Source organism: Eumetopias jubatus, unplaced genomic scaffold (assembly GCF_037043125.1).
Source record: "Eumetopias jubatus isolate StellerSeaLion01/CBP00866 unplaced genomic scaffold, mEumJub1_p1.0 scaffold_2, whole genome shotgun sequence".
Taxonomy (NCBI): domain Eukaryota; kingdom Metazoa; phylum Chordata; class Mammalia; order Carnivora; family Otariidae; genus Eumetopias; species Eumetopias jubatus.
The window spans coordinates 34,262,320-34,284,241 of record NW_028274808.1 but is presented as its reverse complement, the minus strand read 5'-3'; the positions used below and the strand labels follow the sequence as shown (position 1 = coordinate 34,284,241).

The 21,922-nt window shown below is 45.7% G+C and overlaps 1 long non-coding RNA gene across 2 annotated transcripts in view; it reads left to right on the top strand.

The window, feature by feature from the left end:
- The window catches only part of LOC114203238 (uncharacterized), a 35,840-nt gene that overhangs the window by 3,494 nt on the left and 10,424 nt on the right, over positions 1–21,922 (top strand). The window contains exon 1 of one of the 2 annotated variants that reach the window (XR_015767809.1): positions 6,505–6,634. The exons of the other annotated variant lie outside the window; for it this stretch is intronic. This is a non-coding gene — a long non-coding RNA (uncharacterized LOC114203238). Of the gene's footprint in view, positions 1–6,504; positions 6,635–21,922 lie in introns of those variants that run through there. 2 annotated transcript variants of the gene reach the window in all.

Below are 21,922 nucleotides of genomic sequence, written 5' to 3'. Positions count from 1 at the left end.
CTGGGGCTGGAATTTTGTCGTTGCTATGGAAGTGGGAAAAAGCTCAGCCTTCCAAACTCACAGAGTGTCCAAAAACACACACGGCATCTCGCGCTGACACCCCACTGACAACCTGTGATGGCGAGGATGTACTTTTGAGTGTCATCTTGACAAGGAGCAGGAGCTTCTCTCTGCCGGCCCATCCGCCTGGCCATCTGTCTCCCAAGATTGTCTGCACCAGACTGGCTCGGATCCTGAGCCTCCTTTGGTGGGGTGCGCGTCCTTGCACGGCCTGACTGCCTCCGGGGGGTCAGAGGAAAGGGCCCCTTGTCAGTGGGGGCCTTTCTGCTGGGAGGGGGTGGGAGAGGGAGGGCTCTGTTGGAAGCACAGGGTCACTTCTTGGCTTGGGGCGCTCCAAGGCCACGGGTGGGCATTTCAGCCGGGTGGCAGAGGGAGGAGAGCCAGACCTCCTGCCTTGTTTGCGGCCTGAAGCCACAGCTTTTGGGATTTCCTTGGCTCTTGGAAAGGCAGCCCTTTGGGGAGGCGCCAGCATTTCCGGGTGGTGCAGGGAGGGCTGCCCAAGACACGTGGATTCCTTTGCTTCCTGTCTCCAGCTCCCTCTGTGAGGAAGGGATGGAGGAATTCCTGGCTTTGGTGGACTTGCCAGCCAGCTAATGTCACCAGCTCATTCACCCATCAAGGTGAAAACTAGGGATCTGTAGCATGGGGAAGGGGAGTCTGAGGGTCTGGTGGGAAGAGGGGCCGATGAGGGAAAAGGGAGAGAAGATAAAGATCTCTTAACACCTATTAGCCACAGACTTACAGATTCTGCCTTCCACCCAAGGCCCCGTTCTGCTCACCCATTGGGATGTAGAGCAAAGCTTTCTATCTTATATGATGTCTACCACACTGCTTTAGCTGGGAACAGACAGGTAAGTACATGCTCGCAGGGCTCACCCCCTCCCCCGTTGGTGCTTCCTGGGGCCCAATTTTGTATCCCTTTTCCATTCTACCAAGAACTTTCTAGGCCTGGTCCCTCGGTGAATGTCTTTGGGGGACCCCATAATCATCTGTATTCAGTCTCCTCTGAGCTGATTTGTCCCAAATAATTTCTTCTCTCATATTCCCCTCCCTCACTCTCCTGCCTCATGCATGTGAGGTGCTGGGTTTCATGCATTTGACTTGTGCACAGGCTGACCAACGTGGGCACTTCCCTGCAGTGGCCGCGTGGTCCTGAGCTGGGCGGTGCTGGCTGCCGTCTGCCCTGGGGTCAGAGCCTAGAAGCGCAGCCATCAGCACCGCATCTCCAAGATGACAGCTCTCCTTCTGATGTGGGGAGCCTACCAGCCCCAGGAATTATTAGCTGATAAATATTTGGCTGTGTCTCCTCCTAAAATAATCCTCACACACGATGATGACTGTCAGCCGTGGCTCTTGGATCTAATTCCAGCCTCCTTGTCTACATCTGGTACCAAAGCTCTCACGTGACTGCTGGTCTCTCAGGGAGAAAATGAGACTTATGTTAATAAGCTGATAAAACTTAAATGCTGGGGGAGGAGGCCAAAGGAGGCAAACCTGACCGGAGCAATGCATTGCTGGGGCTCAAGCTATTACTCTGTTGTTGGGGTCATCCAGCATTTGGACAATAAAAATTCCTTCCCTCAACATGAATCCTGCAAACCACATTAGCTCAGTGCTTCCCAAAGCCGGCCCACAAAAACCCTCCGGAAATCCTACTGTTCGTAGGATCTCCAGCTATGGCAAGACAGTCCCTCTATAACCCTATTTACTGGGGGAAGAAACAGTTACCTTGCAAAGCGTCAGCAAAACAGCGAAAGGGGATCAAGGGGATGGCTGGTTGTAAGAAGCAGGAAGAAAGAGTGGCGGGTACTTCTGGGTGAGTCTTCCAGACACTGCTCACTGAATATTGCTTTGGGTTTCAAATTTTCCCATCCTTATTTCAGGGAGAAACAAACCAAAATTTTGCTAGTTTAAGCCAAAAAAAATTGATTTCTTGGAAATCAATAGACTATCTTACATTGAAAGAACACTTGAGCAAACAGCCTGGAGCACCAGCAAAATGACTTCTAGGGACTTCTATCCAAACTGCTACTTTTGAAGGGATTGAATTTCAACTATTTTTGTTTTTTATGTCTCTCTTCCAAACTTCAAATTCTTGGAAGGCAGAACTGTATTGGGTCTGCCCCTCACCTGTCAGCCATGGCCCGGGGTGTGTAATATTCCCCCAGAGAAAGGAGGTCACTGTGGGCCACACAGCCGCCCTGAGAAGTAACCAGGAGGGGGGGGTTCTATGCTCCTCCTCCACCTCAGGCAAGGAAGCATTTCCACAGGGCCTCTGGAGGCATTCACAAACATTTCGAGACAGGGAATTTTGCAGGAAGTGTTTTCAGATGATCGCTATACCCAAGGAGGTTCCTTCAGCTGCAGAGGTCTGGGTAGAGCAGAGAGGAACACAAGTAGCTGAGCCTGAGCAATTCTTTACTGAGTACCTGCCATGAGCCAGGCGCTCTCTTGGATAGCTAAAAAGAGAGAGAGACGCCAGCCTTCGTGGGGATTACATTGAGAGCAGTAGAACAGCATTGTTTGAAGACTTCCTGAAGGTCTTGAGAGCTTCCTGGTGACTATTTGAGGAAGGACCCCACGGAGTAACAGTGGAGGCACGCCTTTGCCTCACCCCTACCCAGCCCATCACCAGGTTCTAACCATGCTACCTACCAACAAGCTCTTGAGTCCATCTGATGCTCTCCATCCCCGCTCTCACTGCCCGAGACTCAGCCACCATCATCCTCAACTCAGCAGGTCCACGACACTCCTCCCTGGTCTTCACAAATCCTCTCTGGCTTCCTTCCCTTTGCTCATTGTCCACACTGCAGCCTGAGTGATTTCTTTTATTCAGAATGAAAATCTGATGACATCCGCACTGCATTCCTGCCTTAAACTCCTCCGTGGATTCCCACTGATCTTAAGATGAAGGATGAATGACTAATGAGCCAAGAAAGCCCTTGGCAGTGCAGCTGCTTGCCAGCTTCATCTTACACCATTGCCTACACTCCCTGGGCTATGTTCGGGCTACCTCAGGGCCCTTGCACCAGCTCTTTGTCTGTCTGGGATCCTTGTCTCTCTCTTCATATATGAAGTTCTTTATACAGTTCATTGTTTCTCAGCTAAAGGGAGAAATACGCCCAAATGCTGTCCTCCCTCTCCCACCACCCCTCCCCCCTTACCCACATGCTTCGGCAGCACAGGAGGGATTTGTCATTATCCGTTCACTAGTGCCATGACTGGGTTCGTGCCAGTCTCTCCTACTAGGTGGTGAGCTCCCTGAATACCTGGGCCTTGGCTATTTTTCCTCACCATTGAATTCCCAATGCCTAGCACGGGGCCTGAGCACCCTAGGAAGGAAAGAAGGGATGAATGAATGAATAAAAAAGGAAATACACCGTTTCCTATGAGAGACTGTGCTATTATCCAACCCCCAAACTGCCACCATTCCTTTCTAAAAAGGAGTTCAGAGAAACCTAGAGGCCTGCATTTATTGGCGCCTTCTCCAGTATAGCCATGTACTTTCTAACAACCCGGAGGAAATGAGGCAGTTTAGAAGACATAATCCTGGACACCTAGTGAGTAGCCGACAAACACTTGTTGAAAGGAATTTTATACTAAATCGCGTTCTAACAACCCAAACAAGTGTTTGCTGAGGCTGAGAGTCTGCTGAGGGATAACGCTGCCTTAGGAGTTGAGGTTTCCATGGGATAGGGAATTCTGTAATGAAAAATGGGGGTGGGTGGCGGTGAGGGGAAGGGCCCCACCATAGGCAAATATCCAGTAGCTTTCAAATTGAAAGGCCTCTGACCTCTCTGTGAATTGACCAAGTTAGCTAGTTGGTGAATCTGTGCAGGGGAGAAAACTTAACGAGAACAAATGCTCTACCCTGTATTTGGAGCTGCACTAGCAGAATGACCTGCACAAAGGTTCTGCTTTCCCGGCGGGGGGTGGGGGGGAGTGGGGCTGGGGTGCAGCAGGGTCTAGGGCTCTGGGGTCTCAGGCACGTTGCAGGGCCTCCGCACCTCAAGGATCCTCGTCTATAAGGTGGGGACAAAATGTCGGTGCTGTTACGAGGATTAATTGGATGTTTAACTCTAGAATGTTCCTATCTAGAGAGCAGCTAATATAAGTTTTGAGAGGTTGAAAATCATCTTTTGATTCAGTGTCCAGTCTGCTGGGAGAATTTTCCCACTCCCCTGGAGAGGCCCACGGTAATCTCGGATTCAGGGATCTCCCGTCCTCAGAGCAGACGGGCCCGGTCGTTCCCGTGCACCTGCCTTGGTCGCCCTGGGCTGTCTCCTCGCCTCCATTTAGCATTTTGATTTGTGCAGCTTTGCTGAGAATCTCTATTGCGGCATGTTGACTTATCACTCATCCCAATAAGTTCCCATTCTCTCTCCTCCTGACAGCCTTGCCTAATGTACTTATTCATTCAATTTAAATAAATCGAACATGGGCCTATGACAGCCGATAAGTGAGTCACACAAGAACAAACAGAAGAGAAAGCTCTGCAAATAGTCAAATGTCAAGTAAGAATGGAAAACTGTCCCCACAGCTTCAACGAACCTTGGATGTCTAATATTTATGGCCAATTGATGTCATTAGAAAGTAAATAAGCCCTCTTATGCTGCATTACATAAGATTAACTGCAAGCAATGGAGTTTACATGGCAGAGATAAGTGCAGATGGAAATAAACCTGTTTAAAGCAGAAATATTTGATGGGCCTCCTTGCTGCTTTTAAGATAATTGATCTGTATATCTGTATTGAATCTCGCCATAAAAGCTTTGAAGAGACTTGTGGCAAAGCCTGTTGAGATCCAAATCACATTTCTCTGGGGCCACCCAGCCAGGGTTGGAACATTCCCAGAGAGGAACTCCAGGCCCAGTGATTGCAGAAAGCAGGGAAGAAGCAGAAGTCTTCCGGCGGTAGGACTCCCCCCCCCCACCTCCCCGCCGCCCCGCGTCCCAGGTTCCCGGGGAGTGGCTTGAACTCAACGGCCAGTGGGGGTGGGGGGCTCACCTGGCATGGGGCAAGATAAGGAAAGGGACTACAGTGGGTTAGCTTGACGCGGAAAAGGGTGGGGGTGGGCGGGGTAAGAGGTGCTAAGTCACTCTCTTTGAGTCCTTCCAGCAATGCTATGTAAGACGGGGCTTCTCACGTCCTGAATCATTCATGGTAAAGGGACAGTTTTCTCTTGTGTGTAATTTCTAATCCTTTGATACACTGTCCTATTGTTTATGGCTAGCATGATGCCCCCATCACACACAACTCAGCACACAAGTTTGAGAACATCTGACTGGTCTATACTGTGTTCAACAAGATGTGTCCCCTGGTCACCTGCTCACTGTTGAGGCAACATCCAGTTGTCCCAACAGTCTGTAAGTTCTTTCAGTGTGGTACTTGTCAAAGCCAGATAACAAGCAGTTTGAGGACCAGCACTGTGCGTTGAAACGCATGGTTGGAAGACTTGTTCTATCCGCCCTCCAAGGGTGGGGAAGGTGGAAGCATAGGACGTATATTTTATCCCAGTAGGACAAAGGTGTTCCCAAAAGCTGTAGCAGATACAAATTTGTACTCCAGAAACTCAGACATGCCAGCAATTTAATTTTTAAACCTTTACCATGACAAAACAATTCTATCATGATACCACATTGCTCGGCTGAGAGATTGAATCTCAGTCTGTTGGAAGTCTCTTCCATACCCGCCTTCCCCTGGGAGGTGCAGAAAGGGTGGAGAGCTTGCAGAGAGTGGAGGCTAGGCTGGGACTGAAGGAGCCTCTGCCTCCATTGGCATCAGCTGTCCACGGTGGCATCTGTTGAGATGTCCTCGTCCCCATCTGGCTTTCGGTCTTCAGTCCAGGCAGCTCTCTGCAGTGTCTTCCTTATCTCCGCCATCAGGTCCCATCACATTTCCTGGCTCTCTGTGCCACATTCATGTCAGTGTGGCTGGATGGAGAACACCCCACCGCTCTCTGGTCTGGGAAACTATGAGGTCTGAGGCCGCACCCGTTGCTCCCACCCTTCTCCCTGCATCGGCAGCAGTTGGTGAGACCGTGGGGATCTTGCTGAATCCTTTGGCTCCATCATAGGGAGTTAGGGGGCATGGAGGTGGAGGTGGGGACAGATGGCTTTCTGCTCTTGCTCTACTCTGGAAGGTCTATCATCATTCCCCAGGACTGGCCCTGGTGGGAGTCCCTCCTCAGGGACTCTTTTGCATCTATAGTTTCTTTTCTTTTTGACTCGCTGTCTGATTTGTCTCAGTATAAGAAAGTTTAATAATAATAATAATAATAATACTGATTGTTTTAATTATTTTTGGTGGGGGTAACCTGGGTTGGACTAATCTCATATTCCTTTAAATCTTTGTCTTAAGGTTTAGACATTGGCTTCTGAAATTAAGAATTATAATTTGACTCGTATTCTGTTATTTCTTCCCTGAGGCAAAACCTTGGCTGCTATCTACACAGAGGAAGGGGCCCGAGGTTCACATTCCTGGGAATGTGAACCACATTGGGCAGTACATCAAAATGCCAGTACACCCCGGAGTCTAAGTTAAGAACAGATAGAAGACTGGGCTACCTTGCTGAGGTAAACAAATTCCCCATGTCTGAGGACTTGAGCAGTGTCTGGACAATCCTGTTGTGAGGAGCTTCAGGTACCAGGTGACGGGAGACGTTCTACAGTTCCATGACTGTGAGGGGGAGGGAAATAGAGATCACATGAAGATGTCCAAGGGGAGGAACCCAAAGAGATTTCCTCAGACTGCATTTGGGCTCATGAGAAACCAGTGCTTGTCAGAATGGTGGCTGAGAGCCAGGGTTGGTGTCTGACCTCATTTGCCACCACGGGGGCCATTTCTGTTCCACATAAGTTCCAACTTATCTATGTTTTGCTCCCCTCTTAGTTACGGATTCCCAGGGCGGGTGGATTTAAGTGAGTCAGTTTATTGTCCTGGGGTACCAGGGCTGAAATTGGTACCCAGTCAGTGTTAATTGGGGATGGAGATGGCATTTCCATTTCCTTCTGTATGGATGCCAGTGGTAGACAACTCCCCCTGATAGTATCATCTATATTACTCATGTATCACTTAGAAAGATCAATGGCAGAACGGAGTAGCATCTGCTTTGTATGGGTTCTGTAAACAGTAGATTCTATTCTTCTTCTCCCAACACGTGGCACAGGGCCCTGCTCAGAGTAACTGTACAGGATGTGGCTACACATAGGAGATGGAATTTGAAGTAATGGATGTAATTTATTTCGCGACTTGTAGGAAGTTCACTGGCTTGAACTGGTACCATATATTTATTATGACAAATACTGTTTTCTCTATTGGTTACAAACCTAGCTCCCTATTGCAGTTTAGTTATTGGCTGGTTATATTTGAAGATTAAATCAGATTTTCTCCTTTCCTTATCATCTTCTCTCTGCCCTGATGCAAAGCAGAGGGAGTACGGTGTTCCTTATATATTCTATCTGTAGCATCTACTGGAAAGTAGGTATGTTCTTCTGCAGAAAATCAACAAGGCAGCTTACTAAAAATACAGATTTCTAGACCCTATAGCTGGAAATTTGGATTCACTAGCCCTTACTGTGGATCCTAGTATGTGATTTTTTACATACCCCCAGATGATTGTAATCATGCAGCTAAATTTGGGGACCGCTACTCTATGGGACTCAGAGGATTCTCATTGAAACCTTTATTCAGGAATCTTTTCCTTGTTCCAGAAGTGCCATTTTCACGATGGGAAATTCTGGTATATTTAGAGCATGTGAAATTTGTAAATAGTAATATTCTAGATTAGGTGCCCTAACCAGATGCCGGTGAGGGTGTTAACCTGACCCGTGGGCCATTGTTGCTCACTGCTCACCTGGAAGGAAGCTCACCTACCTGCATTGGGAATCCTTGAATGGATGTGGAGGGTGACGAGAAGAGGCAAAAAGGAGCCAGGCTCTGGGGAGAATGGGACATCTTGTTTGGTATTTTAAATCCACAGATACCCAGTGTCCTCCTGATGAATTCTTCCTGGAGGTCGCATAGCCTGACTACTCTAATTATCTAATTATAGTGAGAATTTCAGCCTATTTAGATTGAAATTTATAAGACATATGTGGGTTTTTTCTCTTTTGAAGGTTTCTCCCAGGCAATTAAAATGCTTTGAAAGGCTTTGGAAAAGCTCATGCACGTTTAGATGTCCTAGGTGTTTTCGGGTTGGAACATAGTTGCCTCCAGGCTGTCAGCGTCTCTCCCCGCATGTGACAGGCTTATGTTCAAGGTTCCAGTCTTTTGGTGTGTCGGGGCACCCACCATTGAAGTCTGTTTTTCATCACCATTCCACAAGCAGCTTGGCATGATGGAGGCCAGGTCGTGCGCATGTTATTGGCCGGAGGAGACATAGTCTTGCAGAGACGTGGAGTTCTCGGCGTGTTGTGGGGCTTTGTCTGTGAATGCAGGGAATTGTACGTGCACACTGAAGGGGCTGGGGCTTAGCGGTGCGGGCAGTGACTGCAGACAACTGTTGAAGCCCCACCTTGTCCCCTGCGCCATTCTTGGCATGCCCACTGGGCACCATCTGCAGACCAAGAACATGCCAAGGCAGTGTTGCTGCCACTATTTCCATCATGGAAACATTTCTTTGATCTTCCAATGTTGCTTTCAAGATGATTAATCTCAGCGTGGCTCAGCGTGTTTAGGCTCTCCATAAAGGCAGGTGCATGTGTCCGTGCGCGGCTCTGTCAGGACTGCTAATGTAAGCGTCTGTTTTACAGCCCAAGTGACAGTTGTATTGTTCTGGCAGGGTTACAGCTCTGACATGTGGAATCAATCTTTTTAACCTGTCAATTAATCAGCGGGCAGCTGTCAGCCCAGCTGAAAGGCCTGAAGGACAGTGCCCTTTCAATGGATTATACTGGGGGCATGGCGAAGGAAAATTGAACACTTCAAGCTTCAAGGAACTCTTGTTGCATTCAAAGCCAGGCTTCACTCTCACTTAAAGGAAACAGGCTATGGCTCCAGCGTGGGCCCCTCCCACGGAGGCTCTATGGAGGCATATGGGTAAAGAGTAGGGAGCATGCTCCTGTAGTTACCTTTCCAGGTTCAAGAGATCCTTAAAGGGGAGGCTCCAGAGTCGGCCAGGGACAGTCATCTCTGCCTGGGTCAGGTGGGGAAGATTCATTTCTGATGTCTAAAGCAAGCTGCGGCTAGTGGGGCACTTGGTCTTTAGGTGGATTTACAAAGCGCCCTCTAAGAAGTAAGCGTGCTTGTTAAGCCAATGTTGAAAAAGTGCTTATAGGTGGAGTATTGCCCTGAGCGCTTGTGGGAATACAGAGCAGAGTAAAACAAGCTTCCCTTGCTTCCGTTCCCTCATCACCTTCTATATGAATGAGACAGAGATAGGCAGAGAGCTGCAAAAACATAACTAATTATTGTGTCCTCTCTAACAATTAATTATTATTTGTTAAATACTCTAATAAAAACATGTTAGCATATGCTAGCGGACAAGGTGTCACTAAAATAAAGTTCTGAGCAGTTTGGAAGAAGGAAGGGTGCTGAGATCTGGGGCTGCTGGTGAAGATTTCAGAGAAAGGGTGACAAACCATCCTTCAAGCCTACACTTTTTTTCCCTGCTGTTCTTGCTTGCCATTCCATAAATAACTAACTTTCTCTATTCCTCCATTCCTTTCGTCCTTCTGCAAATATTTATTTAGCACCTAATATTTGCAAAGCCTGGTGTATGGTGCTGTGTGGGGGGAATATGAAGATGACTCAGACAAAGATGCCTTTCACAGAAAACATCAAAGCTCCTGTTGCTGTAAATCCTGGGGAGGGGCAGGCCTCTCTCCTGCTCATCCCACTGAGCTTGGGCAGCAGCAAGGCTGCAAATTGTTTAATTTCTTATTGGTCCAGGACCATTACCTGGCCATTTGCATTTTTCCCCTCATGGATCCTGAAATGAGAATTGGATTCCTTCTGTCTATGTGACAGGACAGTCCTTGGTTTTGTAGGCTCATCAACTGGATCCCGTTATCATATCCTTCACCAAATAATGCACATTATTTCTGTCTAACCCACTGTGCTTTTGAGCCAAACAGCTCTGGGTTGAATCCCAGCTTTGCACTTACTAGTTGTATTAACTGGGTAAATTTCTTTGTCTCTCTGAACCTTAAATTTTTCATCTCTACTAGTTGGGTAACGATGCTCAGCTTTAAAGTGTTGTTGGGAGAAGAGACTGGGCTGATGAATACAAAATGCCTAGTAGACAGTTGACATAGTAGACACTCAGTGAGTGATGGGTTCTATTTTTGTTCATCTTTTTTGAAGAGACAAAAATGGCCTATTTTGTCAGTTTCCCCCTAAGTGCCTCTTTTGGGATTGTTTCATAATAGGTGCTCAGAAATGCTTTAAAATGGTATAATTGACAGGCTGGTAACTCCAAAACCTCGATGTGGTTGCAGTCTCTCTAGGGTGTGAAGAATGGTTAGGGCATGTCCTGGATGTAGGACTGTCTGCTGTTCAATCTGCTACTGGGGTGTTGGCTGGAAGCTGCTGATCACTCTTGCTGGAGCTAAGAACAGAGCATCCACAAGAGCACCCAGGCCAATTGCAGAGGGTTTGAGAAGGGGTTTAGATCCCAGTAAACACCACACGAGTAGCATGATCAGCCCAGTCTTTCCTCCCTCTGCCACATGGTGTTCAGCAGCTGCTCTGAGCCAACGCGCCCACGTCTGTTGAGACTGGCATCTGAGAGCTGTATTTTTGGTAGAATGCGTGTCTGCACGGTCCAGTGCGAGAGGAGCTGGAAAAACTCGTGCCCAACAGGGAAGCTTATCTGCCACCCTGACTTGCAAAATTGGGGGCGATTTCCAGAGGAGCGTATTGTGAAATCGTTTTGACAAAACGATCACTTAGGAAGGTAATGGAAGTTTTCACCAAAAGGGCAACGGCGCTTCCATTTCTCCTCTTGCAGAGTGGGGCGGAAGACAGAACTCCCTCTGGTTCAGAATATCTGCTTGGTGTCAACGGGCGTGTTGTTCGATCCAACCACGAGAGGCCAGGTTTTTACCCTTCTCAGTTATACCAGAGAGCCAGTATAGGATACAGAGTGTGCTAGAACTCTGTAGTATTATCTTCATAAAGACTCTTGTTGGGTGTGTGGCTAGGCAGATGTATCATGTGAATGAACAGTGGTCATTGTCAGAAGCCTAGTAATTCGTTACAGTATGGCACGTTAGCAGAAGACTAGTCCTGACTGTTGTTTTCACAGAGTTGGTGTGAGGGTAGCATAAGATAATACATAAAAGGACTTCGCAAATCTTGAACTGCTCAAATCCATGAGAACAACTAATAGAGCTTTATTGTGCCATTTAGCTCTGTTGCTGCAAAATTGGATTCTGAAAGGAGGCAAATTTGATATTTGGACCAGTGTTATGTGGTTATTTGCCGAGTGACAGGGATTTCATGAGAGTACAATTCTCAGCATATTAAGTCTTTTTCTAAAATAAAATTCAGAAATTAAAAGTAAATAAAAGTTGAACAAGTGTTTGGATGTAGAGAGGACAAGAGACATGAGAATGGGAAATGGGAAAGATTTGGATTTTCCCCAGGGAGCTTGCAGAACAGTTTCCTTAGTAGGAATGCAGTGTCCGTTTTCATAACCTTCACGTACCGTACCTCCATCCTATTTTCACCTCCCACCTGAAATCCATTCTTAAAACTTGAAATAGACCACACGAGTGAAGTGTTACTTCCCGTAATCCATTCAGCAAATAGCGAAGGTGTTGCAAATACTCGTGAGTAAACTTATCAAATGCTGGATATTGTGTTAGGTGAATGCAAGTAGAGTCATGCCCTCAGAAACCTCCTAATCCAGGGGGTGAGACAGCCATGCACACGTGTCATTTTAATGCACTACGATGTATGCACAATGATGGATGTGTGCAGAAATGAAGCGCAGACATGCAATATATTTGACCTGGGGGGAGAGACGATGTGGTGGCTAAGAAGGGTTTTGAAGAAAAATCATAAAAATTCACCAGGTAAGCAATTGCTTTCCAGGAAAATGGTTCGGAAGATCTGAAGGAAACATGATTTGATAAATTTGGACACTTTAAAGACCTCCTTGGAGAAAAGAAACAAGAAGACTTCTGATCCATGTTAGATATACCACAGGTCATAGTTAATGGTTTCCAAGTTTTGAGTGTTCCACCTTTGTGTGTGAGACCTTTGAGGGAGGGTTTTCTTTGTGCCTGTGACCCTACTGAAGCAGTCTGAAAAGGCTGGGCACTGAATGAAAATAGATCATGGAAGGAAAAAAGGAAAATTAAGATGGAAGAAGCAAAAGATGATTGAGACAAATCCAGCTCCCATTCCTAAAAGCCCATGCTCAAAACAACCTCAAAATGCAGTCTCAGTCTGGTTAGGAGGCACTTTGATTTCAATTAAGTCTTCCAGGTCAAAAGGAATAAAGCAAAACCATGACCAAAAGACTGAACACCCAGAACAAAGCGTATTTTCTGGGAATCGAAGTCTTTCTAGCCCGGGGCAGGTCATTTCATACCAAATGAGACTCTGTTTCCCACTATGCACTAAGAAAGGGATCCGAAATTTGTGATGAAAAACGGTATGCCTGCACCCAATAATGAGTCCATGAGGCCCATGTTGCTGTGCCAATTGTAGAGAAACTGAGCAGTGCTCCTCACCCTCTCTTCCCCCATCCCCTGCTTCTTAAAAATGTGGTCAGATCACAGGGGCCCAGTAGGCTCCCTGTACTAAAATGGACAAGAGAGGGGCACCTGGGTGGCTCAGTCGGTTAAACGTCTGCCTTCGGCTCAGGTCATGATCCCAGGGTCCTGGGATCGAGTCCTGAATCAGGCTCCTAGCTCAGCGGGGAGCCTGCTTCTCCCTCTGCCTCTGCCCTCCCCGCTGACTTGTGCATGCTCGCGAGCTCTCTCTCTCTCTCTCAAATAAATAAAATCTTAAAAAAAAAAAAAAAAAACAGTCAGGAGAAGTCAAGTGTATTGAGTTCCTTCCCTGTTTCTCTTTCTTTTTCTTTTTTTTCTCCTTCCCCCCTTTCTTCTTTCTTTCTTATCCCCTTCTCTCTTTCTCTCACTTTTTTAAAAGCACTCACACACTAATGATTATACTCCTACTTGGACTATGAAACCAAATTCGTCAATGAAAGTGATTCCTGGTGGTGGCAATAATAGGGCCCCATGCTTATGAAGCTTTCATTTCTGTAAATATTATTTTATACTGCTATCACCTTGGTATTCTCTTTAAACTACTGAGTTGATGTATAGAGAGTCCAAATAGATTCCCCTCTCTCTTCCTTTTTACTCTAATTTTTTTCCCTTCAGAATCTCCTGTGTTTTTATTTTATTTATTTTTCTTCTTTTTATAACCTCAGGTACATAGCACTGAACTAAATCTGTTTCTTCCAATCTTTTTTTTTAATTGAAATATAACTGACATACAACATTATGTTAGTTTCAGGTTTACACCATGGTGATTTGACAATTATATACATAATGAAATGCTCACCACAGTAAATGTAGTCACCATCTGTAACTATATCTTATTGTGCTACACAACACTCCAATTTTTATTATGTAAATTTTTATTGAAATATAATCAACATATAGAAAATTGCACAAATTGTATGGGTACAGCTTAATGAATTTTCACAAAGTTAGCAAAGTTCACAAGCACCCAGATAAAGGCACAGAGCGTGATCTGAACCTGGGGAGGACCTCACCTCATGCCCATTCCATCCCGGTCCTTCCCTGTCAAATGGTAACCACTATTCTGGGTTTCAATATCAGACAGTAATTTTGGCTCTTTTTGAATTGTACATAAATGGAATTTTACTTCTTATCTTTTCTATTTGACTTCTTTCCCTGAACATTACATTTGTGAGATTAATCCATGTTGTTCATTTATTCTCATTGCAAAGTAGTATTCCCTCGTGTGACTACACCAAAATGTTTTTATTCATTTTACTCTGAATAGGTATTTGGGTTGTTTCTAGTTTAGGATAGCCTAGTTTACTATTACAAGTGGTTCTTCTATGAATATTCTTATAAATTATTGTGATGAATATATATATGCTTATCTATGGAGTACCTACCTAGGAGTGAAATTTTTGGGTCTTTGAATATGTTCAGTTTTAGGAAATATTGCCAAGCTGTTTTCAAAGTGGTTGTGTGGAGAGCTCAGGTTCCTTGCTGGTATTAGGCATTGTCACTCTTTATCATTTTGGTGTTCCTAGTTCTTCCCTGTGGGAGTGCTCTGGGACCCTAGTTAATCCATTCCACTTAGAAGGGGGAGTCAACACTTTGTTTTGTTTTGAAAATCTATCTATATTACCGGATGTACCTATGTTAATTGCTCCATTTCCTTAGTGGAAGACTGTTTAAGTGTCTCTAATTCCCTGCGACACCAGTCAGTTATGAGATTAAAATACTTAAAACTTGCTGGATTCTAGCTCATGCACATTCTCACTTTTACTAAGTACTGTCATGCTGTTCTCCATAATGGAAACACCAGTGTGCACGCTCACCAATAATGCATAGGGGTTCAAGTTTCTCCATATTTTTCCAAAAGTTATTATATGATTTTTATTTTTATTTTTTAATATTTTATTTATTTATTTGATGGAGAGAGAGAGAGTACAAGCAGGGGGAGCAGCAGTGGAGGGAGAGAGAGAGAAGCGGACTCCCCGCTGAGCAAGGAGCTCAATGCGGGGCTCAATCCCAGGACCCTGAGATTATGACCTGAGTCGAAGGCAGACGCTTAACCGACTGAGCCACCCAGCTGCCCCATGATTTTTTATTTTTTTAATGATTTATTTATTTATTTTAGAGAGAGAGAGCATGTGCAAGCAGGGGGAGGAGCAGAGAGAGAGAGGGAAAGAGAAACTCAAGCAGATTGCCTGCTGAGTGTGGAGCGGGACTCAGGGCTCAATCCCACAACCCTAAGATCAGGACCTGAGCTAAAACCAAGAGTTGGCCGCTTAACCGACTGAGCCACCCAGGTGCCCCCAAAAAGTTATCTGATTTTCAAATTTTGGACGTTGGGATGGTCAGAAAGCAGGATCTCACTAATATTTAAATTTACAGTTATTTAATTGCTAATACAGTTGGATATCTCTTTATCTATGTTAGCTATTTGGATTTCCCCTTTAGTGAATTGCCTACTTATAGCTCTTTTCCATTTTTATATTGGGTTCCCATCTTCTTGTGTTTATTTGTGAAAATTGCTTATATATTCTAGACAATAATCCTTTTTTTTAGTTTTAAGCATCGAAAACAACTTTATCCTCTCTCCCACCCATTTGCTGTTTTGTCTACAATGTCATTCATGGAATAGAAATACTGCCCTTGAATCCAAAAAATATTTTTTTAAATCTTTTTTAAAAAAGATTTATTTATTTATTTTAGAGGGAGAGAGACAGAGAGAGAGAGTGAGAGTGAGAGAACAGAAAACTCAAGTAGACTGCACTAACAAGCACCCTGCTCTGGGGCTCGATCTCACAACTGTGAGATCATGACCTAAACTGAAACCAAGGGTCAGTCGCTTAACTGCCTGTACCACCCAGGTACCCCCTAAAATATTTTTATATTATGATTTGTGTGTTTGGGGTCTTGTTTAAGAAGTTCTCCTTCATCCTTTATGATAAAATTTCCTCTTATATTTAAAAATTATATTTGTAGTTTCATCTTTCATATTTGGGTCTATAATTCATCCAGAGATTTTGTGGCATATAATCAAGTCAGAGATCTAAAAGCTTTTTTCCCCAGTATAGCAATGCAATTTCCAAATAACATCTATTCTATTTAAAAATCCACTGTTTTCTCACTGGTTTGTGGTGGCATTATCTCATCTATCATGTTTCCATTTGTACATGAAAATATTTTTGAGCTCCTCAGTGTTTTTTTTCCAGAATTCTATTTTCCTGTTCCTTCTACCGTACCACCTATTGTAATTATTTCTTTTGTTCTCAAAATTGACTTAGCCACCTATGAACCCTAATTTTCTTATAAAGTATTAAAATGTTTGTCCATTTCCTTAAAATCCTGCTGAGATATTATTTAAAATTTCCTTGAGTGTATATATTAATTGGGTTAAAATTGGCATCTTTATAATATTAAATCACTCTATCCATGAAAAATGGTATCCCTCTCTATTTTTCTCATTTTCAAAATTATCCTTTATCTCCTTTAATGGAGTTTTAAGGTTTTCCTCTGAGATCTTGTGTGGTCTTTGTTAGTGTAATTCTTAGATATTTGATTATTTCCATTACTGTCATAGTTCCCTATTTGAAATTTAACAGTGCTGTGGCCAGCCTATGCAAGTAAGAGAGAGATTGATAGGCTCAAAGGGCAAGGATTCGTTTTCTCTTCAAAGAAGGTACATCATTCATTGCTAACCAAATCAAAACAAGTCAGATGGAATTTCCAGCGCAAGGACCAGGGAGGGTGTCCTTCCACCTAGCGACTTTGGATTAGTCCGGAAAACAACATTAATTTAAATTCAAGCTTTCAGATCTCCTTACCTGAACAACAAAAAATATTAAGAGAAAAAGTAGAATTCATGTTCCCTTAGTAACAAGATAGGTTGGGCTCAATTTTCCTTTTAGCTTTTCTCATATTCAAATAATCTGAGAAGAGGTCATAACGTATCAAGAGTTACTTTGACTCTGCAATCGTTTTTCTTTTGTTACCAGTTCTTTTCTTTGGCTAGAGCCAAGTAGGGTGTGGGGACCACTGCCACAGTCTCCTTCTGCTCTCTGCTGTAGTTCCCTAGGTCTTGAAAACAAACTCCTCCACCCCCACCCCATTTCCTCATCCTTTGGGCTTCTCTCTCTACATGTCTTTATGTCTTTTCCCAGGATACATCCCCTTCGTACTGAAACTCTTGGTTATCCAGCTCCCATTCATTGTTAGACTGCTTGCAAGTCTCTCGCCAGCTCCCTAATCCCAGTCCCGGACCTTGTACATATATGGGTCACTGTGATTCTGGGATCCATTTTGCCATCATTGTTTTCTTGACCCCATGAGGCTTGATCACTTCCAGCAGCTTCTTTTTTCCTTTCTGCATCCTTGTTATGGACACCCATTAATCCATGTCATTCTTAGCATACTTATTGAATACCTATTAGATGTCAGACACCTTGTGCCCACTGTGTACCTATGAACTCACGTCCTGCCTTACCTTTACTTACTGGTTTCATGAGAGAAGGGAAATGTCAGGAAGTTACTAGGTAAAGAGCTCCCCACCCGTCCAGTGGAAGTACTGCGTTCTGGGTTTGTTGGGTTTGAGTCCAGCAGGGACAGCATAGTGTGGGTGGGGATGTGGTGCTGAGGAGAAGGGGCATGAATACCGTAAACTGATGACTTGAGTTCTCTGCTTAGATTCTACCTAGTGCCAAAGTACTGGGTGGAGAGTGTGGCCACAGATCTTCCTTTTAGTCCAGACATGGGATTCTAGCATGTTCTGCCATTCCCTTTCATGCCCATCCCTCCTCTTTGCAGGCTGTTGACAAGCCTTTTGTGGGGAGTCAGCAAGTTCTTGGGATGTGTCTGTAACCCTTTTTGCTACTTGCAGTCCTTATTCACCCTAGAAAGAAGGCAGAGGTCAGGCAGGAAGAGGGTGCCTTAGACCATTTTGGTCATTGGCAGCTCTTGGTACCCTGACAGTTCTAGGATAGTTCAAATATTCTCCCTTAGACAGGGACTCAGGCTGCAAACATATTCCAACTACTTGGGATTGTGGGCCTGGGAATGGGCAGAAGTGGTCAGTATAAAACACCTGGGCTCTGAGCATGCCCATCATGACATGTGGCTCAGAGCCCTGTAAAGAGCAGAGAGTGTTCTCCAACATTCTCTGGAATGTAGTGCAACACTTCACGTGGCTTGAGTAGCCCCCAGCAAAGAGTCCAAGTCAGTCTTACTTTATGAGAGAAGTGGTAGCTAACAATGATAGTCATGATTATGATAGTTACAACACCAAAGCAAACTTGTGTATTCTTGGACAACTTACTTAACCTCTATGAGCCTCAGCGTTCTCATCTGTAACTTGGAAAGAATAATAATATTTGCCCCCATATGGTTATTTTGAGGATAAAATAATTCAATTTATAATAGTAACTACTTACAAAAGAGTGTGAATTTGTCAGTTGTTTAAAATACTAGAGCTAAGAAAGTAGATTTAAGAAACAAAGCAAATTAACAAAGAAAAAAGAGACAGAAAAAAAAAACCCAGACTCTGAAATGCAGAGAGCAAATGCCAGAGGGCAGGTGGGTGGTGGGATGGGGGGAGGGAGAGATGGGTGAAATAGTTAAAGGGAATTAAGAGAGCATTTACCTTCGTGAGCACTGAGAAGGGTATAGATTGCCGAATCACTGTATCACACACCTGGAACTTACATAACACTGTATGTTAATTATATTTCAATAAAAATATAATGAAATACTAGGTCTGAACTTGACCACGTCATTGTGAAGTATCTTTTAAGACTGAGGTTCAGAGGGGCTAAAGGGCTCGCCCAGCCAGTGAGCAGTAGGATGTAGGCTCCGGTTCTAAGCTTCAGCTCTTTCAGCTTTGCCACATATCTAGACTCCCTGCGTCTGGTGACTTCTGGTGAAAGTTGATGCATTTCTCACCCTCCGGGAGTCCCTCCCAGTCCACTGTGCCTGAAGCCACCTGTCTGAACATCTCCGTCAGGCCAGCAGCAGGCGAGGAGTCAGAGGAGACCTACCTCTTCTTTCTCACCTTGACAGCTGTCCCCCTTCCAGCCACTTCAGAGGCAGGGGAGCCCCAGGGGTGGTTAGGGGTAGGTCTTCAGATAGGGTGGGGGCTCTCCAGGAAGTGGCTAGCAGAAAGAGCAGTCCGTCAAATCTGTGAGAACAAGGAGCGTGAAGTGAGACACATAACCTTGGAAATGGTGGCATTTACCTGGTCCCTGTGGCCTCCTGAGCCGTAGTACTAGTTGAACGGCCACTAATTTGATTCACAGGAGAGATCTGACCCTACTCCACCCGGCTCTCGCCAGCCTGGGTATCCCTTATTTACAGAGAGTACATGGAGCCTTTTACATTTTTGTCAGTTGTTTAGGAACTCGCATTCCTCTTTGCCACTCGGTCCCTGGTGACCAAGGTCCCAACAGCGAAGACACCCCGCACCCCACTGCACTGTGCTGCCTAATCTATTAGCGAGCTGGAGCTAGCAGGAGGTGGGGGGCGGGGGGCCGTTTATTTGATTGTCGTATCATTTATGTGGCTGTGACTTCCAGTGCTATTATCTTTGTTTAGCACAAACGGAGAGCAGTTAGCGCTCCTGGTAATCTATCTCGGAATCAAAAAGCTATGGAGACAGAGACGGCCTCCTCTCCAAGCCTTTATCCCCTTCCACCATCATTTTCCCAGCTGGGAGCGGGCGACGACCCTGCTTCCAATATGCTGCTCAATGATTTTAGATGATTGATCTTTCTAAAGTGCTTTTCCGCTTCTTGCCACACAGACGCGGATAGATTAAGCAATTATGGATTATTTCAACATCAAATGGCCCAAGACAATTAGCCAGAAGAGAAGCAAAGAAGTGGTCCTGCTGGCTTTTGGGGTGGGGGAGGTTTTCAGAGGAGTTAAAGGTGGAAGCCAGGATAGATTTGCCCATTGGGATGGAAAGAGGAGGACGTGGGGCTCAGCTGATCTAAGAAGAAAAAATAATATATATATATTTATATATTTATACAGTGGCAGCGGTTAGCATTTTTTTTTTTTTTTATTGTATGATGGCATAAAGAAACCTCACCAACTTTGAATCAAACTAGCACTTCCAAATAGCATTCCTTTAAGGGAGATTGGATTGCTGGTGCTTCTTGGAGGGGGAAAAAATAAAAGTTGCCAGAGGGAGAGACTGAGTAGTGCATGTAATAAAAGACAATAGATGAGACAGTCTCTGAATGGATCTCCCAGCTCTAAATCACCCCCCAGGCCCGGCTGCCGCCGTGCACACTTCCCCAGCAGGGCCTTCACGGTTTATGGTGTCGGCAGCACTCCGGGGAGTGAGTTACAGCCTTGCAGGCAGTGGGCGGCTATCTGTTACCCTACATGTAAACAGGTATTCAAATCCGGACTCCGGAACCTTCGCCTTGGCATTTAATCTTCCCGGTAATCTAACCCCCGTCCCCCCGCCAAGGTCGCTATTTGGATTGCGTGACTTTCAGACTCTTCTCTGGCACTGAAGTCAGGAGCAGCCGGGCTGACAGCCGCCCAACTCATCAACCGGGCTGACAGGCCCAAAAATTAACTTTGATATTTTGTGTGGAATAATTCAGTGGCAATTGGGCCAGATGATGTTCTGTAACCTAAATTCAATTTCCATCACCGGGAAGCATCACAGAGCTAGTCACCCGCTTGCCAAGAGCACCTAGCAATCTAGGAGTCCGTGTGCGTGCGTGTGTGTGCGTGTGCATGTGTGTGTGTGTGCGTGCTATGCACCTGTCATTGCTCTTCATACACGAGAGGTTCTTATGTACATGATGTATTTGCAGGGGCGGCCATTGATTATCTGAGGATGGTTATCTGGGCCCTGTCCTTTCTTGCCTCCTTTACTGTCTGTGCTGAATTCTCTCCTTTCCCTGTGGTGAGGGGCAGACGGGCAGGGGAGGGGTGTTGGAGAGGGAGGGGAAGTGTAAAACATGCCATTATGCTCCTTAGCAGTTCTCAAAAAAGCCTGGGGATGAACAGAGACGTAGCTCTAACGTGAAGTTTGGGCCTCACCGATGGCTTCTGTGAGAAACCCCCTCCCCGCCTCGGGCAGAGTAGTACTGTGGGAGGCACAGAACCAACCAAGATGGTTGGTCAAGAGTGGAATCCCGGCTGGGTCTCTTCCCAGATATGGGCCTCCTTGGCTCACTTTATCCCTGAAGCCTCAGTTTCTCTGTTTGGGGAAACATGGGGAAAATAATTCTCCCGGGACTTGGCCCAGAGTGGGTGTTGGAAGACAACAGCTGTCCCTGGTCAGAAAACAGAACACTTTTGAGTGTGCTGCCCTCTATGCCCTCGTCCCTTGGGAGGTGCTCCCCCTGCTGATTTATCCCTCCAAAGGGCAGATGCCACCTTCAAGTCACTGGAGACCAGTGCTTCTCTGAAGGGAAGAAGTGGTGGGGTTACAGAGTACATCCTTCCAAGGTAGTCACCAAATCATGGCCATTAGGACTCGCATGTGGGCATTTGCCAGAATGAGACCCTGAGGGTTGGCCAGTGCAAGTGACCTGCTTAATGCCGCACCGTTGCAGACCCCAGATCGCCGGTCTGGTCCCACTCACAGTGCAGAGCCACTGTCCCTGCTCCCTCCCCGCGAGGGGGTTGGAGATTTGACCTTAGGGCAGGGCCACGGGACTGACAAGGGGATTGGTTAAGCTTCTTTCGGAGGAGGGCTAACCCAGAGCCTTTCAGCCAAATTCTGCTCACTTGAACGTGGCGCTCCTGCCTGAGTTTTTTGACAGTCCCTCCATCACCGTTGACTTAGGTGCCGTGGTGGAAAATTGCATCCCTTGCCTTGCAGTCGGGTGAGGTTGGGCGGAGGGCTGGTTTTAGAAGGAGAAAAGGAGAGAGGACAAGAATCAGAGGTCCTCTTCAGGTACCAGAACATACAGCGCCTTGCCTGACTTCCCCGGAGCCCTTCCCATCTTGTCCCTCTCCCTGCTGCCATCTGACTCCAGCCCTAGGGCTCTCGTCTGTGACGTCTTGCTGCCACCAAAGGCAGATTCTGACTGGATTTACGTTCATAATCCGGAGTCTAGGCCACCAATTAATGTCTCTTCCTGGTGCGGCCCCACATGTAAATGTGAATCCAACGGGCCTTGGCAGTGTGTG